The sequence below is a fragment of the Lepidochelys kempii genome, chromosome 6 (genome assembly GCF_965140285.1).
Source record: "Lepidochelys kempii isolate rLepKem1 chromosome 6, rLepKem1.hap1, whole genome shotgun sequence".
In the NCBI taxonomy this organism is placed as follows: Eukaryota; Metazoa; Chordata; order Testudines; family Cheloniidae; genus Lepidochelys; species Lepidochelys kempii.
This window is the reverse complement of record NC_136385.1, coordinates 112,803,722-112,826,590: the sequence shown is the minus strand read 5'-3', so window position 1 is coordinate 112,826,590 and position 22,869 is coordinate 112,803,722. Positions and strand designations below refer to the sequence as shown.

Sequence of the window (22,869 nt, the reverse complement as noted above, 5' to 3'; positions counted from 1 at the left end):
TGAAATACGAGAAAACATAGGATTAAAAGCAAGAAAAAAATACCAATGATGAGATCTATTAAGTTGTAGAACTCAGTCTAAGAAGCCCCTTCATTAAAGAGAACCTACCGTATGGGAAACTCCTGCAATGGCAGGGGACAGAAAAGATTCTGCAGTACTAAGTTTTCAGAGGGTCACTATTTGGTACAGGGTACACCCAATTTCGATGATTAAAATATTCATTGTATCATATATAATTGCATTCTTAACTACCCATTTCCCCATGCAAATGACTGCACGCATAAAACCAAGACCCTTCATGCTGCCAACTTTTTTTTTTTGGGGGGGGGGGGGAGGTTGTTAAAATGCATTTTAGGAAATTTTGTTTTGTTATGGATGATGGAAATTTATTATCACTCTAGAAGTCCAAAACAGAAAACAAGTTGAAAATCACAGTTTAAAAGCCCAAACAGATAGCATTTTGACATATACAAGCAGTTACATATTGTTTATATAGCACTGCATATTCACTGTAAAGAACAACAGAAGAATTGCGACAAAGAACAGGTTTCCTGCCCCACAGGGCTTACCATTTCAAGGCACAGTCTGGCATAGTACCATAAACAAAGCATGGCAGGAGGTTACTATAAACTGAATGAATAACAAAGCAGCTCTGTGTATGTATCTAAGGCATTTAGATGGCCGCCGTATTATCAGAGCACCTTGCACATCTTCAACATATTTATCCTCAACACCTCTGTGAAGTAGAGGTTCTATTATTCCCATTTTACAGATGGGGAACTGAAACACAGACACTCGGGCCACATCTATACTATGAGGACTACAGAGATATAGCTACAGCACTGTGGATATGTCAGCATAATCTTGTAATGTGGACACAACCTACAGTGACTGAATGGTTTTTCCATTGATGTAAGAACACCTCCTCCCTGAGCAACGGAAGGTAGGTCAACAGAAGCGTTTTTTTAATAACCTAGCTGAGTCTACACTGGGGCTAGGTCAGCATTGCTTCGGCTCTCAGGCATGTGGATTTTTCACACCCCCATCGTGCCGTAGCTACGTGGACCTAAACATGTTAAGTGTAGTTTAGGCCTAAATGACTTGCCCAAGATCACACAGAGGTCTAACGGAGCAGGAAATTGAATCCTGGTCTCCCAGGTTTTTAGGCTAGCACCCTAACGACTAGATCCTCCTTTCTCTCATGATGGATTATCAAGGAGTTCTGCATATGCTAACTAGGAAATTATTGTAGGCATAAAGTGGCAGCGTGGACGAACATATTTGTATTACGGTACTGCCCACAATATGTTAGTTAAGACAGAACAAAGCAAAGCAACTATTTTGCTAACTGCCTAAGAACACTGTTGAGAATAACAATGTTAAGTTTTAAACACATCTACTGGTCATGTCCTACTTTTCTTATAGTATTCACTATGCTTTGCTTTTCATATTAATGAAGATACTGTGAAGAGACACATGTTCAATATGATTCTGAACGCTGAACTTATATGGTTATGACAAGAAGTCTCAGTATAGCCATCATCACAGCAGTGAAAAGAACCATAAAGCTTGCAATCATGAGTATTTGGTCTAGAGCACCTGGTGTGCAGATTATACGTGAATGGATCCATTCACTTTAGAATTCATACACTATGTCACAGGATCATCAAAGTTTTGTTCTCATTGCACATGGTCTAAAGGATCGGTTATCCCAATACATTACAAAGAAATCTGTTTCTTAAATGAGCTTATATTAAATACAAAAACATTACACTAAAGTTAAAATTCTAACTTAAATAAGAGCTTCATTAATGACTTGGATAAAGGAGTAGAGAGTACGCTTATAAAATTTGAGGATGACACCAAACTGCTGAAGAGGTTGCAAGCATTGTGGAGGACAGGATTAGAACTCAAAACAACTCTGACAAATTGGAGAAATAGTCTGACATAAACAAGATGAAATTAAATAAAGACAAGTGCCAAGTATTATACTTAGGATGGAAAAAATCAAATGCACAAATAGAAAATGCCTAGGCACTAGTACCGCTGAAAAGGATCTAGGGGTAGTAGTGGCTCACAAACTGAATATGGTTAATAACATTCTGGGGTGTACTATCAGGAGTGGTATATGTAAGACACAAGAGGTAATTGTTCTGCTCCATTCAGCACTGTTCAGACCTCACCTATATTACTGTTTCCAGCTCTGGGCACCCCACTTTAAGATGTGAACAAATTAGAGAGTCCAGAGGAGAGCAACAAAAGTGATAAAAAGTTTACAAAACCTGACCTATGAAGAAAGGTTAAAAAATGGGGCATGTTTAGCCTTGAGAAAAGAAGGGGCAGAAGATGGATAACAGTCTTCAAATATGTTAAGAGCTGTTATAAAGAGAACGGTGATCAATTTTCTTCCAGGTCCACTGAACATAGGACAAGTAGTAATCTGCAGCAAGAGAGATTTAGGATAGATATTAGGAAAAACTTTCTAACTATAAAGGTAGTTAAGCGCTGGGACAGCCTTCCAAGGGAGGTTGTGCAATCCCTGTCTTTGGAGGTTTTTAAGAACAGGTCAGACAAACACTTGACAGGGATAGATTAGGTTTACTTGATCCTGGCTTAGTGCAGAGGGTTGAACTCAATGACCTCTTGACATCCCTTCCAGCCCTACATTTCTAAGATTTTAAGCCTCATGGTATGGTGGTCTGTAAAATGAATGTTACAGAATAAAGCACAGAAGATGTCCCAGGGACACAGTGTAAAGGAGGAAAGTAATTATATACCTCCCATATAAAATGTAGGTCTCCAGAAACATGTTAAGGGTTTTGCCTTTCCTTTGCTGCCACTCACTATATTTCTTCCGATATTATTATTTCCTTCCCATCCTTATGCTTCAGAGCACAGGATTCTAGTAAATGTACATTTTTTACTACACACGCACACACACAGTGTATAGCAGCAGGTAAGAACAACAGAATGGAAATCTAAGGCGTACCATTTTTGGCGGAGGGGTGGAGAGGATTAAGGACCTACTGTTGTGGTATATAAATGAAGATACTTGCCCTGCTAACCTAGTCACAAATCCAACAATAAGCAGTAATTCAACCCAAATCACAAGTGCAAAAATATTCTACCATCAGTGCTCCCCTCCACATCTGTCCAAGTTGACAGTATAGTGGAATGCATTCCCAGAAAAATACAAAGGCATTGAGGAACTTGAAAAAAAAATTAACAGGCTCAATAATGAGATGTCTTTTCTTCCCTTTGTTTTCCTGCTTCTATTTTCTTGTCTCCCTCCATTTTCTGTCTATACTGTCATCTGTTTCGGTTTTTTTCTCCCTTCTGTTTTTTTTTTCTACTCTTCCTCTTTTTCCCATGTTTTTCCTCTCCCTCTCCCCCCTACTTCTAAAGGCCAGCACAACATCATCTTCCTGTTTTGTGGGTCCTCTCCTTCATTACTTGTAGTTAAACCCTTTCTGCTACTCCTTCTCCCCACTTCCTGTCTCCACCTTTCTTTCTACCCCTTCACTTTCCCTTATTAGTTTTCTCTCTTGGCTTCTCTCTCACTCTCCAACTTTTGTGTTCTCTCTCTCTCTCTCTCCTCTTGACATCCCCATTTTTCCCCTCTTCCTTCTTCGTCTTCTTTATCCATATTCACTGACAAGAAGCTTCTGAGTTAAGGATGAGTTTTGTGGAATTCAGCATTCTAAAAGACCATGAGATACCACCAGGCAACCTTAATTCTACATTTACAAGTTTTTTGCCAGTGAATTTCCTAGGTTTTTTTTTCACTGAAACATTCTTGGTAGGAGACAGTGGTCATTTAAGCAATTGTAGTTATGTAGGGTTGCAGCTTAGATGCTACTGTAGCCAAGTAATGATAATAATACCTACCTCTTACATAGCACTTCATCAGCAGACCTCAAAGCACTGTACATCAAGGAAGGAAGCATCATTATTCCCACTGTACAGATGGGGAAACTGAGGCACAGAGACATGTGAAGTTGCCCATTCATCGCATTCTCAACTGAATGAGAACACCCCAATGAGATGTATACAGCCTGAAACAACAGCTCTAAGGCCTGAGAACTGCTCCGTTCATCTCAGGCAGTGTTCTCACCCCACCGCCAGTAACTGACAGTCTGTTCTGAACTCCCTCCAGTCTCAGCAGTGTGTTCTTGGTTCATGCTACCAGAATGCTTGTTCTCAACTCCCCACCCAAAAGGGCAGGGCTTCTCCAGATCCCAGCCAATATGAGGGAGCTGGGAGAGAGGCTCAGCCCTCCAAATCTCAGCTCTCACATGGGGGCAGAGGGGGGAGGCTCAGAAACCCCTGGGGGCAGGACCCGCCAAGATCTGAGCTCCCACATGGGGGACAGGGACAGAGGTTAAGATGCCCCCCCAGAGGGTCAGTGCCCCACCTCCCAGATATCAACAAACACAGAGGATGGGAGAAAATAGGATAGGCACCCCTACCCCTAATCCTCCCCATTCGCCTGGGACCCACTTTCATGTTATGCCTCAGTGCCCCACCCCGCCCCTCCCACTCTCCCTAATCCCCACCCTCTCCCCCAGACCCTTTTCCCTATGCTATCACCCATCTCCATTTATGCCCCTCCCCTCACTGCAACCCTAAATTCCTCTCCCTCAACCCCTCCCAGCATGTAATATATTTTCTTCCTGAAAATAAACTGAACACCTTCTGAATTTTCTGCCATACTCAGATTACACTTCTCCAAAATAAAAAAGGCTTTGAGAAAGGCAGATTGCAGCAACATGCATACGTTACACTTCAGCTTTCTGCCAAGGGTGGGGTTGAAATCTACAATGCCTGGGGGCTGCTCAGACATGTTCAACGACCTTAACATGTCCTCTTGAGCCACACAGGTCCTGTTGGTCATGGCAGGCTAGCAACCCCCCAGGACATGCATCCCCATGAAGACAGGTTTCAGAGTAGCAGCCGTGTTAGTCTGTCTTCGCAAAAAGAAAAGGAGTACTTGTGGCACCTTGAAGTGAGCTGTAGCTCATGAAAGCTTATGCTCAAATAAATTTGTTAGTCTCTAAGGTGCCACAAGTACTCCTTTTCTTCATCCCCATGAAGCATACCAAATTTCAAAAGCAACATGAGCAAACATGGATTTTAGAATACTTAGAAGAATCAACCTTTAAAATAGAAAGGCGTTCTCAACCTTAACTATAGCAGAGATGCTGCTATATTTCAGAGGCCAAAAAAATGCCAGGAGGTTTCAAACATAGTACCCAGTTCAAAAAGTACCCATCCCTGGGCATGAAAAAGAATTTAAAACCCTTGCAATTCTTCTGACGGAGTGTCCAGAGGGATATTGACCTCCAAAACTGAGCCATCTTCAGACATCATAAGACTCAAGACCTTGAATTATGAAGCTCTAATAAATCAACAAAACTCTGAGAAATTCAGCTATTGCATCACATAGGATGTTTGAGATCACAATGTCCTGATATACCTGCAACGTCTATTCACAAAAGGGCAAATAAGGACAGTGGATCAGCTTATCTCATTCCTCTGTTTTATTGGTTTAATTCACATTTCCAAAGCTTGGAGGAGGAGAGGGATGTATTTTCTCTGGTAATTTAACAATAACATAAGTGAAATAAAGATTTTTGGCTTTTAGTATTTTAATCACAATTTTCACATCCATTAGGAGAAGATCAAAAATGCGGCAGGATTTCAAAGCCATTTTGAAAGCCAAAGCAACTATTTCTATCTATGGAATCTCAACAATCATACTAAAGGATATAATAGCAGCAACAGGAATTGAACTAGTAAAATTTTATATATTATTTCAAGATATTAACAATAGCAGAGATGCTTAGAATACTGTTATGAAGATAACCCAAATTTTTGGTCTATTTCCCTATCTATTTGCACTGGAACTCTGTCTTTCAAACCAATATGAATACCAAACTTAATTTCAGGTCTTCAGAAAAGCATAGGGACCAAGACCTTTAACACCCACTTTCAATTAGGATTAACTGCTTTGCTGTTACATGTATAGTTGCTTTTCTATGTTCCAAATCCAGTGACAACTGAAGCTCCCAACCAGGTTGCATTTCAGTGACACACCTTACATTTTAAAGTAAAAACAAGACACCATTTATAACATTGTATTGGTGTCCGCTTGTGCTGCCCAAGCTCATGATATGTCAGTGTCTCCATTATCAACCTGTATTATAAGGGGTTTCCCAACCTGACCATAAAAACTCAGGCTGAAACATGGTATATTTTGTCTCAAGCTGGGAACCTTCTTTCTGTAAACACATTAAATGTGTTCTGCACACAGTGCCATTTTTACATTCCAAACTGTAAATAGAACTACACATAAATTGCCACGCTTGGACACTTTTAGACTCCTGTAAGTTAAAAATGGCTCATTTTATAAAATAAAATATTGTATGTCATTCCAAATATACTGTAGTTTGAAAAAAGATTTGTTATAGTGATTAAAATACAGCTTTTGTGTATAGACAGTAGTATTTTAAATATGGATTTTTACTAAATATGCAGCATTATGATACATGATGTGCCCAGGTTTAGCACTGCTCATATGCAGTCACAGCATACACTGAAAAATAAAACACCTTTTTCTGGCATATGAATGTGAATTAAGATTAGTACACAACAATTCTAAATACATTCTCTAAATAACAGATCTATCATGCAAAATGCAAAGCACTATATTCAGTAAGCTTCTTTTGATTAAAACATACAATATACACAAGATTCAGATAAATCTTGACAATCTAGAGGAACAACTGACCCGAAGAGATCTCTCATTTCAAAGCATATCCTTGGCACTACCCACATCTTACTACTACAGAAACACAGGAGATGACACAACAATGTTCAAATAGATGCTGAGCAGCCAGATATAGGAGTCTATATAGTCTTCCAAACCATACATGAGCAATAGCGTGGCACAACATGACTGCACACTAGAATGGTAGACATAATTAAGATTTTTTGGCTTTTCTGAAGTTTATTTAGACCCTTAATATTATCTGAAGATAAAAATAAATCACACAGATGTAAATGTCTTGCCCGTCTATCTTACAAGCCACTGCAGTTCTCTGATTATGAGTCAGTCATAGGTTCATCTGCAGAAGAGTGACTCAGTATAAACTTTTAAACAATAGTTATTTTTCCACTAAACTATCAAATGAAACAATTAAAACACTAAACAGTAAATAGTGCACACATTTACTAAATATTAAAATCATGTAAAATTAAAGCAGTTGTTGTTTACGCTAGGAAGATCATCTTATAAAATAAGGCCTTACTACATATGCATTACAAAAATACAGCTCATTTTGTGGTGAGTATGGATAGCTATTTCTCCTTAAATACCGAGAGAGGATATTCCCCAAGAGGGACAGATGAAACCCATATTAAACTGAATTTATTTTACATCCTTCACTAGAGAACCCCTCCTTGCCCACAACACACACACACATCCAATATGGTAATGGTTTGCTAAAAACCTGCTCAACACAGATATTCTACGGTTAACTGTTAAAGTAAAGCGGTCTTTGGGGGTGCAAAGTTAGCAAAATAAGCGTTTGCCACAAGTGAAAAGAACAGCTCAACACACACAGGCACTGCCCCTTTAAAAGCATATGGCCCGCCCACACTGCCTATGAGAGAGCCAGAAATTGAGAGAGCTTTCTGCATTCAAACAACACATCAAATGCATGCAAGAACCCTTAAGCACATCGCCTAGCAGAGCGACAAGTGGAAGGGGGTTTTTACATGGAACACTTACTGATCGGCTCCTCCAGGCAGGGAGATGTCAGGCGGGTTTTAGCCTTACAAGTACGTCTCCCCCACCTCAAAAAAACGAAAATCAACCAACAGCCCGGAGTATGAATGTGTCTGGGCAGGGTCTGAGGTCTGAGCTGCAGCCCTGAGTACGAAGCTGAGCCCCGGCAGCAGCAGGCGCAGCCCGAGGCTGAATCAATCCCTGGGCAGCAGCCGCCGCCGCCGCCAGATCCTGGGCAACAGGCTGAGTCTGATGTGTCTGTCCCTGGCGGGTGGCTGAAGCCGTGTCCCCGCACATGAGCTAGGCAGCAGCAGTCGCCTAAGCCCGTCCCAGTCCCGCCGCCGCCTTTCCCCCAGCAGCCCGACCCAGAGCAGGAGCCGAGCCGCAGCGCGTCCCTAGGTGGGAGCAGGGGCAGCAGCGCGGGTGGCCGCAGCCCTGCCCCTGACACCGAGCCTGAGCCCGGGCAGCCGCCGCCGGGCTCGCTGAAGCCCCTTCCCGTGCGGGTGCGCAGAGCCCCCCGCCGCCCCTACCTGCCAGCGTGTGAGGGGGACCCACTACAGCCCGGCAGAGGCGGCCGCTGCCCGGCTGGAAAGTCCCTGGTGCTCTGCCCCGGCTCCCCCCGCCCCGCACTTCCTCTCCCGCCCGCCCAGGCTGGAAATCCCCGGCGCGGCGCGGCGCGCTGCTCTGCCTGCCTCGAGCCCTCGCACACCGAGGGGCGGCTCCCTCCAGCCGGGCGCCTGAGCGCGCAGGCGAGAGGGGGCCGGGCCAGGCCTGCAGCCCGCCCCGGCTGCACCTGATGCGCCGCCCCCCTGGGGGAGCTCGCTGCCGGGCCCCGGCCGGGGAAGGAGGGGCGGGAGGCTCGGCCGAGAAGAGCTGCTAGGGGCCGCCGCCGCCCGAGCGAGCCCAGGGAGGGGTGAGGGGGCAGCCCCGCAAGGCGCAGCGATGGCGCCGAGCAATGTGGCCGCCGCCGCCGCCGCTGTTGCTGCTAGCACGGCTCATCGACCGGCCCCACGAGCTCCTCCGCCGACGGCTGGGCGTTGTAACGCGCGGCGTTGCCGCGGGGGTCCCTCGCAGGCTGCTCCCGCCCGCACAAGTGCACATGCGCCCCGGCTGGAGGAGTCGAGCAGGAGTAGACGGTCAAGGAGAGCGCGGCTGAAGGAGCGAGAGGTGCAGTTGCCCTCACACCCAGACCTTACTTTGTCCCTGCCCTTAGATTTTTCCTAAGTCTGGCTGCTCCATTAGGTCTTCCACTTTTTGCTCCCTCGCTGACTTTACAAGATGTCATAGATTCACATATAAAGTTCCGTATGCTGTCACATTTTCCCATCCCCTCAGAAATGGTGTCCCAGGAAAAAGTGAAAAGAGGGGGTGAGGGAAAGAGGAGATGGAGTGTGAAGAGGGAGAAAATCATGGGGAGGACTAGAATGGGAAGAGGGAGCATAGAAAGGAAGGAAATGGATTATCACAAATGAAAATACAATCCATTTTTACATAAAATCACTCGTCCTCAGCTGCACTAAACTTCTAACCAGTATGGACCAAAGAACCCCACCCAAAATTGAATGAGCTTCAGGAGAGAGTGACTAGACCAAACCCTAAAATACCAGTATACGAATCACTAGGACAGATCATAAAAACAAGCTTCACTGGTAGTTCTCTGCACAAAATTAGCAAATTGCTTCAGTGCAGTGGAAAGTGCAAAACTAAAACCTGCTCTCACCAAATACAGACAGTAAACAATAAACTAGAGGTAGCAACACAGAGTCACACGGCTGTGCAAACCCAGAAAGAGTGTGCAACCACCGTGACAGAGAACAGATTGAAAGAGAAAGATATTTTCTACTGTAGTGTCCAAAAGAAAAGGAAGTACGAGAAATGTATTTACTCAATTATCAGAAATAAGAGACGTCACATTAAACAGCGGGGGGGAGTGGGGGTGGGAAACGGTACATAACTGGGAAAAAGGAAAGAGATGGCAGCAATAATATCACGTTGTTTAGAGCAAACTGCTACTGAATCAGCAGTCGATAATGTTAACTAAACACAGGGGGTTTAACCCCCAACATGAAATGTTAAACCCTTTTACATGCTTTATGTACTGAATATACTGGTGACAGATAGAAGATTCTCTTTTACACATGGACAACTTTTGTATAGTTTGTCATGTCAGTAAAACATAGCATTGAACTGAGAGGAAGTGAGTGGGGGGGGCGGCGTGGCAGAGGAACAGACAGTTGGGGCCCAGTGCAGGTTTTTATTGTGGACCCCCTCCCACAGCAATGCCACCCCTAATCCCAACTCAGCTCAGGGGTGCAGAGAGAACTGGAGAGCGAGCCTCCCCCACACTTACCCTGCAGCAGCAGCTCCAACAGCTCCTGTGTCCCGTGGGGCTGAGCCCAGCACCTGCTCTCACCCTGCAATGATGGCTGCTGTGGTTCATGTGTCCACGGAGCTGGGCCTGGCACCGTGCTACATGCATTGCAACATGTTGTGCAAGGTCACAGTGCCACTCAGGTTTGGCCTACCCAACCTCATATGATGGAGGGTCGGGTGGGCCAAATCTCAGGAGCATTGTGACCCTACACATCAGGTTGCAATGCATAGAACAGGCTGCCAGGCCTAGCCCCACAGTTCACAGGAGCCATCCCTAGGGGGCAAGTCATGGACATAGAAAAAAGTCACAGATAGATGTTATCTGTGACTTTTCATGTAATGACAAACCTGCAGCCTTAATAATGATTCAAACTTGCACACCTCCCAGGGCCTGCTAAGGTACTTTGCCCCCTATGCACCAACACTGGCTGTTCCTCTGCCCATGGAGAAGAGGTTCTGTGGCCTTTGTCTACACTAGACTTTTCTGAGAACTGTCTCTCTGTTTCACTACTAACAGTGCAGCCCCTCCAACGAGAGAAATGGTGGCAATATTGCTGTAAACTAGCCACCAATGGTTTTGACACATTATTTAGAACTGCTGAACCTTAATTAGATGGAACATTAAATAGATGTCCTAACAAACAGGAGTGGCTAACAGGAGGGTTTTGCAAGGGAGTTCTCCAGGTGAAGGAGGAGTGATTATGTGATCCTTGGGGTAAGTTTGTTGTCTGTAGTGTGTGTGTGTGTGTGTGTTTGTGGTGTGCTTGCTGCTTGCCTGAAATATACCATGCGGTCTGTTTGTTTGGGGGACCGTATGCTGACTGTGTGTGTGCTGAACTAGCGGCCTGCTAGGCAAGGCTGAGAGTTTCTTCACGAGGCTGTGATCCCTAAGCCCTTTAGCACCCATCAACCCTTAACCAGGGGGTGAGGCTACTCAGGAAGACCAGAGCTTTAAAAAGCCTGCTCCTAAGTGACCAGAGGAGCTAGTGAACAGGAGTGGCTAACAGGGAAGTTTTACGAGGGGGGGCTAGATACACTGAACATTCTTTAAACTTAAAGCCAAACACCCCCTGATAAAAAAACAAAACAACAAAGGAATGAGCTTAAGGAGTAAAAAGATAATGCAGGCAGAAATCCAGCAACAGAGTGGGGGCTATCCAGTTTATTGTATCCATTGCAGCATGTATGATTACCTGCCTTATGGGCAGGTGACATACATGTGCATTCAGTGTATGGCACTTCTGGCCCTCAAAGACCATGTATGAGCTTTGGAGACCAGAGTGGCTGAACTGGAGGAGCTAAGGGAGACAGAGAGCTATATAGATGAGACTTTCCAGGGCACAGTAGAACAGTCCCACCCCTGGTCTGACAACCTCTGTGCTCTTGAGGAGAATGAAAGTCTCAGGGAAGGAGAACAGCCAACTGAAGTAGAGGGAAATGATCCCATAGTTGGGACTCTCATTTCAGATGATGTCGTGGTATCCTCTCGCACTGAGGATACTTCTCCGGGATCAGGAACTCCAGTTATTAGGAAGAGACAGGTAATAGTTATGGAGGATTTGATCATTAGAAACATAGCTGGGTTTGCGATGACTGGGAGAACTACATGGTGACATTCCTGCCTAGTGCAAAGGTTGAGGATCTCTTGAGACATCTAGATAGACTTATGTGTAGTGCTGGGGAGGAGCTGGTGGTTGTGGTACATGTAGGTACCAGTGACAATGGGAAGCATAGGAGAGAGGTCCTGGAGGCCAAATTTAGGCTGCTAGGTAAGAGATTGAAGTCCAGGACCTCCATGGTAGCATTCTCTGAAATGCTTCTAGCTCCATGCACAGGGCCAGTTAAACAGGCAGAACTGCAGTGTCTCAATATATGGATGAGATGATGGTGTAGGGAGGAGGGGTTTACATTTATTAGAAACTGGGGAAACATTTGGGAAAGGGGGAGCCTATACAGGAGGGATGGGCTCCACCTAAACCACAATGGAACCAGATTGCTGGCACTTAAAATTTAAAAGGTCGTAGAGCAGTTTTTAAACTAAGGTCTGGGGGAAAGCCAACAGGTGTGGAGGAGCATGTGGTTCAGACAGCGACATCCTTTAGGGGAGGATCTATTAATGGAGATTTTCTATGCCCTAGTAAGGAGGAGAGGATGGAAGATGATAAAATACAAGTAGGATCTGATGAGAAACAGTCAAATGAAAAAAAGTTCCATTCAATTACATCACGTAATGGCAGACAGCTAAAAAGTGACAAATTTTTAAAGTGCTTATATACCAATGCTAGAAGTCTAAATAATAAGATGGGTGAACTAGAGTGCCTTGTTTTAAATGAGGATATTGATATAATAGGCATCACAGATAATCAACAGGACAGAGTAATACCAGGGTACAAAATATATCGGAAGGACAGAACGGGTCATGCTGTTGGGGGAGTGGCATTATATGTGAAAGAAAGCATAGAACCAAATGAAGTAAAAATCTTAAATGAACCAAACTGTACCATACGATCTCAGTGGACAGTAATTCCATGCTCTAATAATAAGAGTATAGCAGTAGGGATATATTACCGGCCACCTGACCAGGATGGTGATAGTGACTGTGAAATGCTCAGGGAGATTAGACAGGCAATTAAAATGAAAAACTCAATAGTAATGGGGGATTTCAACTATCCCCATATTGACTGGGTACATGTCACCTCAGAATGGGATGCAGAGATAAAGTTTCTTGACACCTTAAATGACTGCTTCTTGGAGCAGCTAGTCCTGGAACCCACAAGAGGAGAGGCAATTTTTGATTTAGTCCTAAGTGGAGCACAGGATCTGGTCCAAAAGGTGGCCTGCTTGGTAAGAGTCACCATAATATAATTAAATTTAACATCCCTGTGGCAGGGGAAACACCACAGCAGCCCAACACTGTAGCAGTTAATTTCAAAAAGGGGAACTACACAAAAATGAGGAGATTAGTTCAACAGAAATTAAAAAGATACAGCACCAAAAATGAAATCCCTGCAAGCTGCATGGAAACTTTAAAGACACCATACTAGAGGCTCAATTTAAATGTATACCCCAAATTAAAAAAACATAGAGAACCAAAAAAATGCCACTGTGGGTAAACAACAAAGTAAAAGAAGCAGTGAAAGGCAAAAAGGCATCCTTTAAAAAGTGGAAGTTAAATCCTAGTGAAGAAAATAGAAAGGAGCATAAACTTTGGAAAATGAAATGTAAAAATATAATTAGGAAGGCCAAAAAAGAATTTGGAGAACAGCTAGCCAAAGACTCAAAAAGTAATAGCAAAATTTTTTTAAAGTACATCAGAAGCAGGAAGCCTGCTAAACAGCCAGTGGGGCCACTGGATGATCAAGATGCTAAAGGAGCACTCAAGGATGATAAGGCCATTGCGGAGAAATTAAATTAATTCTTTGCATCGGTCTTCACAGCTGAGGAAGTGAGGGAGAGTCCAAAACCTGAGACATTCTTTTTAGGTGACAAATCTGAGGAACTGTCCCAGATTGAGGTGTCATTAGAGGAGGATTTGGAACAAATTGATAAACTAAACAGTAATAAGTCACCAGGATCAGATGGTATTCACCTAAGAGTTCTGAAGGAACTCAAGTGTGAAATTGCAGAACTACTAACTGTAGTCTGTAACCTATCATTTAAATCAGCTTCTGTACCAAATGACTGGAGGATAGCTAATGTGATGCCACTTTTCAAAAAGGGCTCCAGAGGTGATCCCGGCAATTACAGGCCAGTAAGCCTGACTTAAGTACCGGGCAAACTGGTTGAAACTGTAGTACAAAACAAAATTGTCAGACACATAGATTAACATAATTTCTTGGGACGAGAATATGATTTTTGTGAAGGGAAATCATGCCTCACTAATCTACTATAATTCTTTCAGGGGGTCAACAAGGGGGACAAGGGGGACCCAGTGGATATAGTGTACTTAGATTTTCAGAAAGCCTCTGACAAGGTCTGTCACCAAAGGCTCTTAAGCAAAGTAAGCTGTCATGGGATAGGAGGGAAGGTCCTCTCATGGACTGGTAACTGATTAAAAAATAGGAAACAAAGGGTAGGAATAAATGGTCAGTTTTCAGAATGCACAGAGGTAAATAGTGGTATCCCCCAGAAGTCTGTACTGGCCCCAGTCCTATTCAGTATATTCCTAAATGATCTGGAAAAGGGGATAATCAGTGAGATGGCAAAAGTTACAGATGATACAAAATTATTCAAGATATTTAAGTCCCAGGCAGACTGCGAAGAGCTACAAAAGGATCTCTCAAAACTGGATGACTGGGCAACAAAATGGCAGATGAAATTCAATGTTGATAAATGCAAAGTAATGCACATTTGAAAACAATCTAACTTAACTGTTACCACTCAAGAAAGAGATCTTGGAGGCATTGTGGATAGTTCTCTGAAAACATCCACTCAATGTGCAGCGGCAGTCAAAAAAGCTAACAGAATTTTGGGAATCATTAAGAAAGGGATAGATAAAAAGACAGAAAATATCATATTGCCTCTATATAAATCCAAGGTATGCCAACATCTTGAATACTGTGTTCAGATTTGGTAGCCCATCTCAAAAAAGATATATTGGAACTGGAAAAGGTTCAGAAAAGGGCAACAAAAATTATTAGGGTATGGAACAGGTGCCATATGGAGAGAGATTAATAAGACTGGGATTTTTCAGCTTGGAAAAGAGACGACTAAGTGGGGATATGGTAGAGGTCTATGAAATCATGACTGGTGTGGAGAAAGTAAATAAGGAAGTATTATTTACTCCTCATAACACAAGAACTAGGGGTCACCAAATTAAATTAATAGGCAGCAGGTTTAAAACAAACAAAAGAAAGTATGTTTTCACACAATGCACAGTCAACTTGTGGAACTCCTTGCTAGAGGATATTGTGAAGGCCAAGACTGTAACAAGTTTCAAAAAAGAACTAAATAAGTTCATGGAGGATAGGTCCATCAATGGCGTCCCTGGCCTCTGTTTGCTAGAAGCTGGACATGGGCGACAAGGGATGGATCACTTGAGGAGTACTTGTTCTGTGCATTCCCCCTGGGGTACCTGGCATTGGCCACTGTCAGAAGACAGGATACTGGTCTAGATGGACCTTTGGTCTGACCCAGTTGTGCCCACCTATGTTAGCATTTCCACAATCAGTGCCATTTATGGAACTGATGTTGTGAAAAAGACTGTAATCTAAAGTTGTCCAAAGTAACAAAAGTCCAACTCAGCCTGTTATATAGAATTGTTCATGAAAGTCAGCAAAAGTTGGAGACAAATAAACTGATACAAACTAGCTTGCTTAAGTTAAAGGAACTGTGCTAAGGTGGCTTCAAGTCTGCTGGTAAGGTGATGGGCTGACTTGGCAATAAACTGAAAGACTCTAGAAAGGGGAGAAGATGTTTATAGTTGAAATCACTGAAATGTGTTTTGATTGGTTAATTTTAATGAGATGAGGTTGCCAACTCTAGTTGGACATTGTTTAGTGAGGGGGGTCACTAGATTGGAGCAGCAGGATAAGTGGACCAGAAGCAGCAAGATTTACCATCATGGCTGTCACCCCCTCTGTGTCCTGGAACCACAGAATCTGTCATGACACCCTTGGGCCTTCATTATCCAGATCCTGAAAGGCATCCTGTCCAGGCCGGGGAGAAGGAACCAGATAACATCACCACCTCAGTCAGCCTCAGTGAGGTCCTGACCAACACCTGGAATATGAGACTTTGTTTTCACTGTGCTAACCTTCCTCATGTGTTACTATTCTTCCCCAGTATACTTCTCCTCTTTCCTACAGCTCTGTCCAAGAAGGGTCTGCCAAGACAACTATGCCTTGTTCAACAATGCTGAGTCTGTGCCCGGAAAGGCAAACGAAATGCAAAATTTTAAACAGCCCCTATACTGGTACAAGTTTCCCAGGTCTCAGAATAGCTGATAAGACTATCCCATGCCTGTGTTTCTCCAGTAGCAAAGTTGCAAATAAAAGTCAGCACCTGCTTTTTCTTTTTATGCAATTTTTTGTCTTCCCTTTTGTGCATGGTTCGTCTTAAAGAAATAGATTTGGACTCCCAACAGCTCCGTACCATCTATGTTAACTTTTTTCTTTTCCCTGAAAAAGTGAGTTAATACCATCTAAAAGACTGTTTGCAGTGTTGCTGTTGCCCAGACCTGAAGAAGAGCTCTGTGTAAGTTCAAAAACTTGTCTCTTCCACCAACAGAAACTGGTCCAATAAGAGATATTACCTCACGCACCTTGTCTCTCTAAAAGACTGTCAAACAAAGAGTTTCCCTATTAAAAAAATCTTTATACAGCTAAAGGGAAAGGAAATTATTATTGTTCAGATGAAAGCCTTACTTAATACTTTACATTTCAAATGTTTTAACTGTTGTTCCTTCTTTTCTTGAATCTTTATAATAAAAGATTACAAATATTTTTAGTGGCGGGTGTCATAATGGGAGGAAGCCAGTGATAACTTGACACAAAACTCCAAACCACATTTTACTGTTTAATGTAATAAATGAACCAGGGTTTTGTTAACATCTTGTCTCTTGTTGGGCCCATGACACCCTTTACCAACACAGCGCACAACTGCAACAACAACAGTGCATTTTTTTTCCTGATGTTTGCGATAGGCTACTGAGTGCAAGAAAGGTAAGGAAGCAGAGAATCCTTGTCTCTAGTGCAGATGGGATTGTTGCAATTTACAGCAATTCATGTGAACTGTTGTAACTTGAATGTGCGGTGTGTCCAACCCTAGTTCTCCTGTTTGGGGTGCATCTTTGCCCTGCTCCTGTGCGTGGCACTCCCTCCAACCACTGCATACTAGTGATTTGTGCATGCCTATCCCACAGTTTCTATTCCCAAAGAAGGTGCTTGAGTTTTCATTCCTAACTGACATATTGGTTATTTGGATAGGACTTAACTGGCAGAACCCAGTTCCTGCATTTTTTTTTACTACAAAGTCTTCAGGCGTGTTGCCTCTTTGCCTTGTTTTTATGATACTAAATGCATATGGACACAAGGGGATTATGAATTTCTCTCCAGTTCAATAATTTTTGAGTTAAGATAATGTTTCAAACTCCAAGGTTGGAACATGTGTGCAGTGTAGTTTCTCAGGTATTCATCTTTATGATTTTCTGTTTCACCTTCCTGATACGTGTTCTGAGAAATAACTCTCATTGTAAACAGCATATTCTTCCGATTCACATCATGAAGCTGTTGCTTACACTACTTTACTGCTGTGGGATAGCCTGGGAGAACTGCTGTTTTTCCTGGACCTTGTGACTGCATTCATTTATTGCATTCCAAGAATGGTATAAGGATTCCCATGGGCTTATTTCAGCTGCTGCTAGGGAATAATCTTTGATGTAATAGCCTTCTTGCTTGAGAAAAGATTTACCCATTTTGGTGTCTTTCTAGTTTGAAATTCCTGGAAAGTGATCGCTTCCTAAGTGAGAAGAGTATCTGAAGTGAAACTTTCCTCAAGTCCTCTGGAGGTTACTTATTTAAGCAGCATGTTTAAGGGGTATGTTATGTGAGGTTCCCTTTTTTTTTTTAAGCTAATCTGACTCCTGAGTTGCCTTACGTGTCTCTTTCACAAATAGTAGTTGTCATCGTGCTGAAGGTGCTAGCATTGCACATCGAGACTCAGTGATCTTGAGGCCTCTCTTTACTACAATAACTAGCTAACTAATCATGGCAGAATCTCCAATGTCTTGAGACTATTGAGCGAGGTAATGAGCCAGATCCCCAACGCCACAGCTGCTGGGCTGATTCAGCCCGCAGCATAACCTAGTACATGATCCAAAGCCCATTGAAGTCCAAACAAATTTTCCCATTTATTTCAATGCACTTTGGATCAGGCCCTTAGAGATGGTCTAAATTATACCTGGCTGCAATGGCCCTAAGAGGCAGTTTCACAGAAGAGAAATCTATGAAGCACAGCAAGGCTCCAGCCAAACCTCTTCTCCCTCAGCCCATCCCCTAAGCTGGGGTGAGAGGGAGAGTGGTGCAGAATTAGCAACAATTTCTCTGTGCCAGCCGGAGAGTCCCCTATGACAGCTGAATCTGCAAGTAGCTGGCGAGAGCATTTTTAAGGCTGCCTTGCACACTGAAGCAGCACAAAACACCCTTAGCAGGAACCAGATTTGGCCCAAAAGCTCTCCCCAGATATAACATGCCTGTTGTACGTAACTAACAACTTCAATGACTCTACTAAACACCTGGCAGAGGAGAAAGGCGGACAGAGCGTAACAGACCATCTCTGTAACTCTATTTATTGATCCTGATTTGCTCATTTCATGGGTAATACATCCATCCCTGAACAAATCTTTAGGATCTGCTGTCCATCAGATATCACAAGGCCTTAACTAGAAGCAAAATAACTCACCCAGTGCTGGCATAAAGATCAGAGGTATTAACTGGGTATATACTCAACACTGAGAGTTGTTCATTAGGTATTACTATGGATAGAATAGGATCAATAGCAACCTCAGCCACTGAAGAGTTTTTCTAGAAACCTGGGGGAAGGTAGTCTATATCCTCATCCCTTCTCAACTCAATGCCCTGAGAGCAACAGAGCTTTTTTCAAAATGGCACCTACGTTCCGATTGTTGAATTGCGTTGAACTTGACTGAATACTAGATACAGGTCATGATCCTAGGCTATTGGGGAATCTTCCACTCCCAAGTCAGTTTCTCAGACAGGCTTTTCTAGATGCTTCTTTATTAAGCTGACCCTTTCCTGCCAATTTTTAAGAGCTCTTGAAATCTTTTTAGGTGTCTAATATAGTTAAGGCTTCTGGACCATTTCACAAGTGTCTTATCCAAGACTTTAATCTGTGCTAATACAAAGTAATACATTTCCTTCTGTGTATCTGCCTCATAGTACAAGCCTTGTATTGTCCTCTATTTGGGGACCGTATGACCCTGCCTGTGACTGTTCACCATGATTTCAATATTCCCATTCAACCACCCACCTCCTATTGTGGGTTGCAATTCACAAAGTCTCCATGTTCTTTTGGAGACAGTTTATCCTGCCTTGTACAATTTCATGATCTTGTTAGGATTAGGGTTTGGAGAGACTTCCCTTCGGATGTTTAGACTCCAGACAATATAAGCACTTTAGAGGAGGGATAATAACACACCAGCAGTTCTTCTTCTCTGAAGGTATCTTTTAACTGGATTCTACTACAGAATTTGGGGGAAACATTTTCACAGACTGATTTTTTATTCCAGATGATTTCACCCTAGCATAGAAATGTTCCGTAACAGTTTGAGGAGCTCTCTGCTTTCTGCAGATAACTCAAGGAACTGAAACACAATGCGCCAGAGCTCACTGAGGCACTTGGCCTCAGAATGAGGTGGGCATATCTCCGCCACAAAGGGCTAAAGATCTTGGAGAGCTATAGCTCCAGTTTCTCCAACACTGGGAAGTTGAGACCCAACAATGGGAATCCAATACTGCGGAGTTGAGACCCAACAATGGTCTTTATATCAAATGTGCTCAGTTTACAATTTTTAAAACCTAACTGCCAGGTCTGCAATATGACAATCAAGGTGATTTCTTTTCTTCTCATAAATCACCACCAGCTGCAGGTCAGATGACACCCTCACTGGCACCTGTGCAATCACTGCTGTCTCCAATTTACAACCCTCACTGACACCTGTGCTGCCCCACTAGCCATCAACAGGTTTGCGCAAGTGTAATTGTGGGCATTGTCATTCCAAACAAAAAGGTCCAAAGGGTCAAGTCAGAGATTCCCCCCCCCCCATCCCCACTCAGTGGTCAAGCCAACCAAGATGAAGAACATACCAAGAATATACCAACATGTCACCTGGAGGTTCAAGTGATGTATCAACATCTAAGCAGTCCAAAGCACAAACACAGCTACCTACTGAAGAAACAGTGTCTCCACAACCTAAATTCTGTTCCTGATGTTTGTTGGTCAAACTTTTCCCATGTATTGAAATTACAAAAGACGGCTACTGGTACACCTCTTGCAAATAAGCTTATGAAGAAAGAAAGCTTCCTACTGCTACAATTGGTAAAACTGGAGGAGCTTGGTTTGCCGGACTGATCAGCAAAGCCAATGCTGACAAATTAGATGAAAAGGCTACAAAACAGCAAGCCTCTGGACTGTATTGACATGCAGAAAGCCTTATAAGCCAGTCAGTGTCAAAGCCAGTTTTAGAAGTACTTTATGAGTCTGTTAATAATGCTGGAGACACAACACAGTTTATGTGAATAAACATGCCTGTCGCATCATACGCCTCTTCCCTGATATAACGCAACCCGATATAACGCGGGTTCGCAAAGAACGCGGTAAAGCTCCGACACACTGCTCTGAGCAGCACGTTAAGGGTGCCATGCTGGGGCGAGTGGTTGGATAAGGGGCAGAGGGTCTCGGGGGCGGTTAGGGGCTTCCCCCCCTCAAGGTCTGGGAGGCAGGAGCTGTGGGGGGGCACTTTTGGGGCCCCACAGTCCCAGAGTGGCCCGGGGGGTTAGCAGGGGGCCTGGAGCAGCCCACTCTGCTTCCCTCGCCCTGGCCCCAGCATGTCCCTCATGGGAGGGGACTTGGGGGAAGGGATTCCCTCCTGCACTCACCAGCAGGGTGGAAGCGGAGCAGCCTGGCCCCAGCCTGCTCACTCCTCCAGCTCCCAGCCGTGGCACTCCACTTCCTGCTGCGGGTGAGTGCGGGACCTTTCCCCAACACACACCCCCAGCGACACAGCTGGGGCCGGGGCAAGGAAAGCAGAGTGGGGTGGGGCCGCGTAGCTCTGCTTCCCGCTGCAGGTGAGTGCGCGGGGCGTCCTTTCCTGAACCTCCCCACACTCACCAGCGGCGGGAAGTGGAGTGCCACGGCTGGGAGGTGGCAGAGTGGAGAGGGCTGGGACCGCATTGCTCTGCTTCCCGCTGCTGCCGGTGAGTACCTGTCAGAGGGTGGGGGGTGTGGATCAGGGTCAGGGCAATCAGGGGACAGGGAGCAGGGGGGTTGGCTAGGGGGTGGAGTCCTGGGGGTGATTAGGGATGGGGGGTCTCTGGAGGGGACAGTCAGGGAACAAGGAACAGGGTGGGCCAAAGCAAGTTCGATATAACGCAGTCTCACCTATAACACGGTGAGATTTTTTGTCTCCCAAGGACCATGTTTTATTGGGGTAGAGGTGTACTTTCTGTTTAAGCAAGAGATGCCACACACTACGAACTAGAGGCCAGTGTTAAGTGCATTGTCACTGGTTAACCCTGGTTGGACTCTGGCTCCAAACAAGACTGGCAAATGCTCACTAGCTTTCTGCAAGAAACTCAACTGACTCGTTAGAAGAATGGGTTTCAACTGTGAAACACTCAACAGTTGAAAAAGTGAAAAACTCTCTCACCACTTTAAAAAAATTTGCATACATGGCTGAAGAAATGCACCCATGTAAATGGGAATCAAGCATTAAGTCATTGCGTACATTATCATGATGTCAGAGCTAGGCGAGTAGATGCATTTCTAGATGTTTAGGTTATACAAGACACATTGGCTGCATCTGTGACCACCCACATCTTAGAAGAGTTAATTGCTTGTAAATTGGACACCAAACAGATGGCTGCTTGTGCATTTGATGAAGCTGCAAACTTCTCTGGAAGACATGGTGGAGTACAAGCCTTGCTCAGAGAAAAGTGTAACCCCAATGTCTCCTATTTTAACTTCAGTACCTGAAAAGATAATGGAGCAAATAATTAAGGAATCAATTTGCAATCACTGAGAAGATAATAAGGAGATAAGTAATAATCAGCATGGATTTGTCAAGAACAAAGCATATCAAACCAACGTAATAGCTTTCTTTAACAGGGTAACAAGCCCTGTGGTAGGGGGGATGGGGTAGATGTGGTATATCTCGACTTTAGTAAGGCTTTTATTATTAAATCACATGACCTTCTCATAAACAAACTAGGAAAATACAACCTACATGGAACTACTATAAGGTGGGTGCATAACTGGTTGGAAAATTGTTCCCAGAGAGTAGTTATCAGTGGTTCACAGTCAAGCTGCAAAGGCATATGGAGTGAGGTCCCACGGGGATTGGTCTTCAGTCTGGTTCTGTTCAATATCTTCATCAATGATTTAGATAATGGCATAGAGAGTATACTTATAAAGTTTGTGGATGGTAGCAAGCTGGGAGGGGTTGCAAGTGCTTCGGAGGATAGGATTAAAAGTCAAAATGATCTGGACAAACTGGAGAAATGGTCTGAAGGAAATAGGATAAAATTCAATAGGGACAAATGCAAAGTACTCCACTTAGGAAGGAACAATCAGTTGCACACATACAAAATGGGAAATGACTGCATAGGAAGGAGTACTGTGGAAAGGGATCTGGGGGTCCTAGTGGATCACAAGTAAAATATGAGTTAACAGTGTAACACTGTTGCAAAAAAAGCAAATATTCTGGGATGTATTAGCAGCAGTGTTATGAGCAAGACACAAGAAGTAATTCTTCCACTATACTCTATGCTGATTAGGCCTCAACTGGAGCATCCTGTCCAGTTCTGGGTGCCACATTTCAGGAAAGATGTGGACAAATTGGAGAAAGTCTTGGAGAGCTCTTCTTGACCTGCTGCTCACAGAGAAGAATTAGTAGAGGAAGCAAAAGTGGATGGGAACCTGGGAGACAGTGACCATGCGATGGTCAAGTTCAGGATCCTGACATAAGGAAG

The 22,869-nt window shown here is 43.8% G+C and overlaps 1 protein-coding gene across 4 annotated transcripts in view; it reads right to left on the bottom strand.

Moving 5' to 3' along the window:
- The window catches only part of TRAF3 (TNF receptor associated factor 3), a 90,571-nt gene extending 81,790 nt beyond the window's left edge, over positions 1-8,781 (bottom strand). For 3 of the 4 annotated variants that reach the window (XM_073349708.2, XM_078853391.1, XM_078853393.1), the window contains exon 1: positions 7,793-8,313. The gene's annotated coding sequence lies outside the window, so the exon portion shown is untranslated. The other variant, XM_073349709.2, reaches the window with a different exon arrangement.
- Between the last annotated feature and the right edge of the window lie 14,088 nt (positions 8,782-22,869).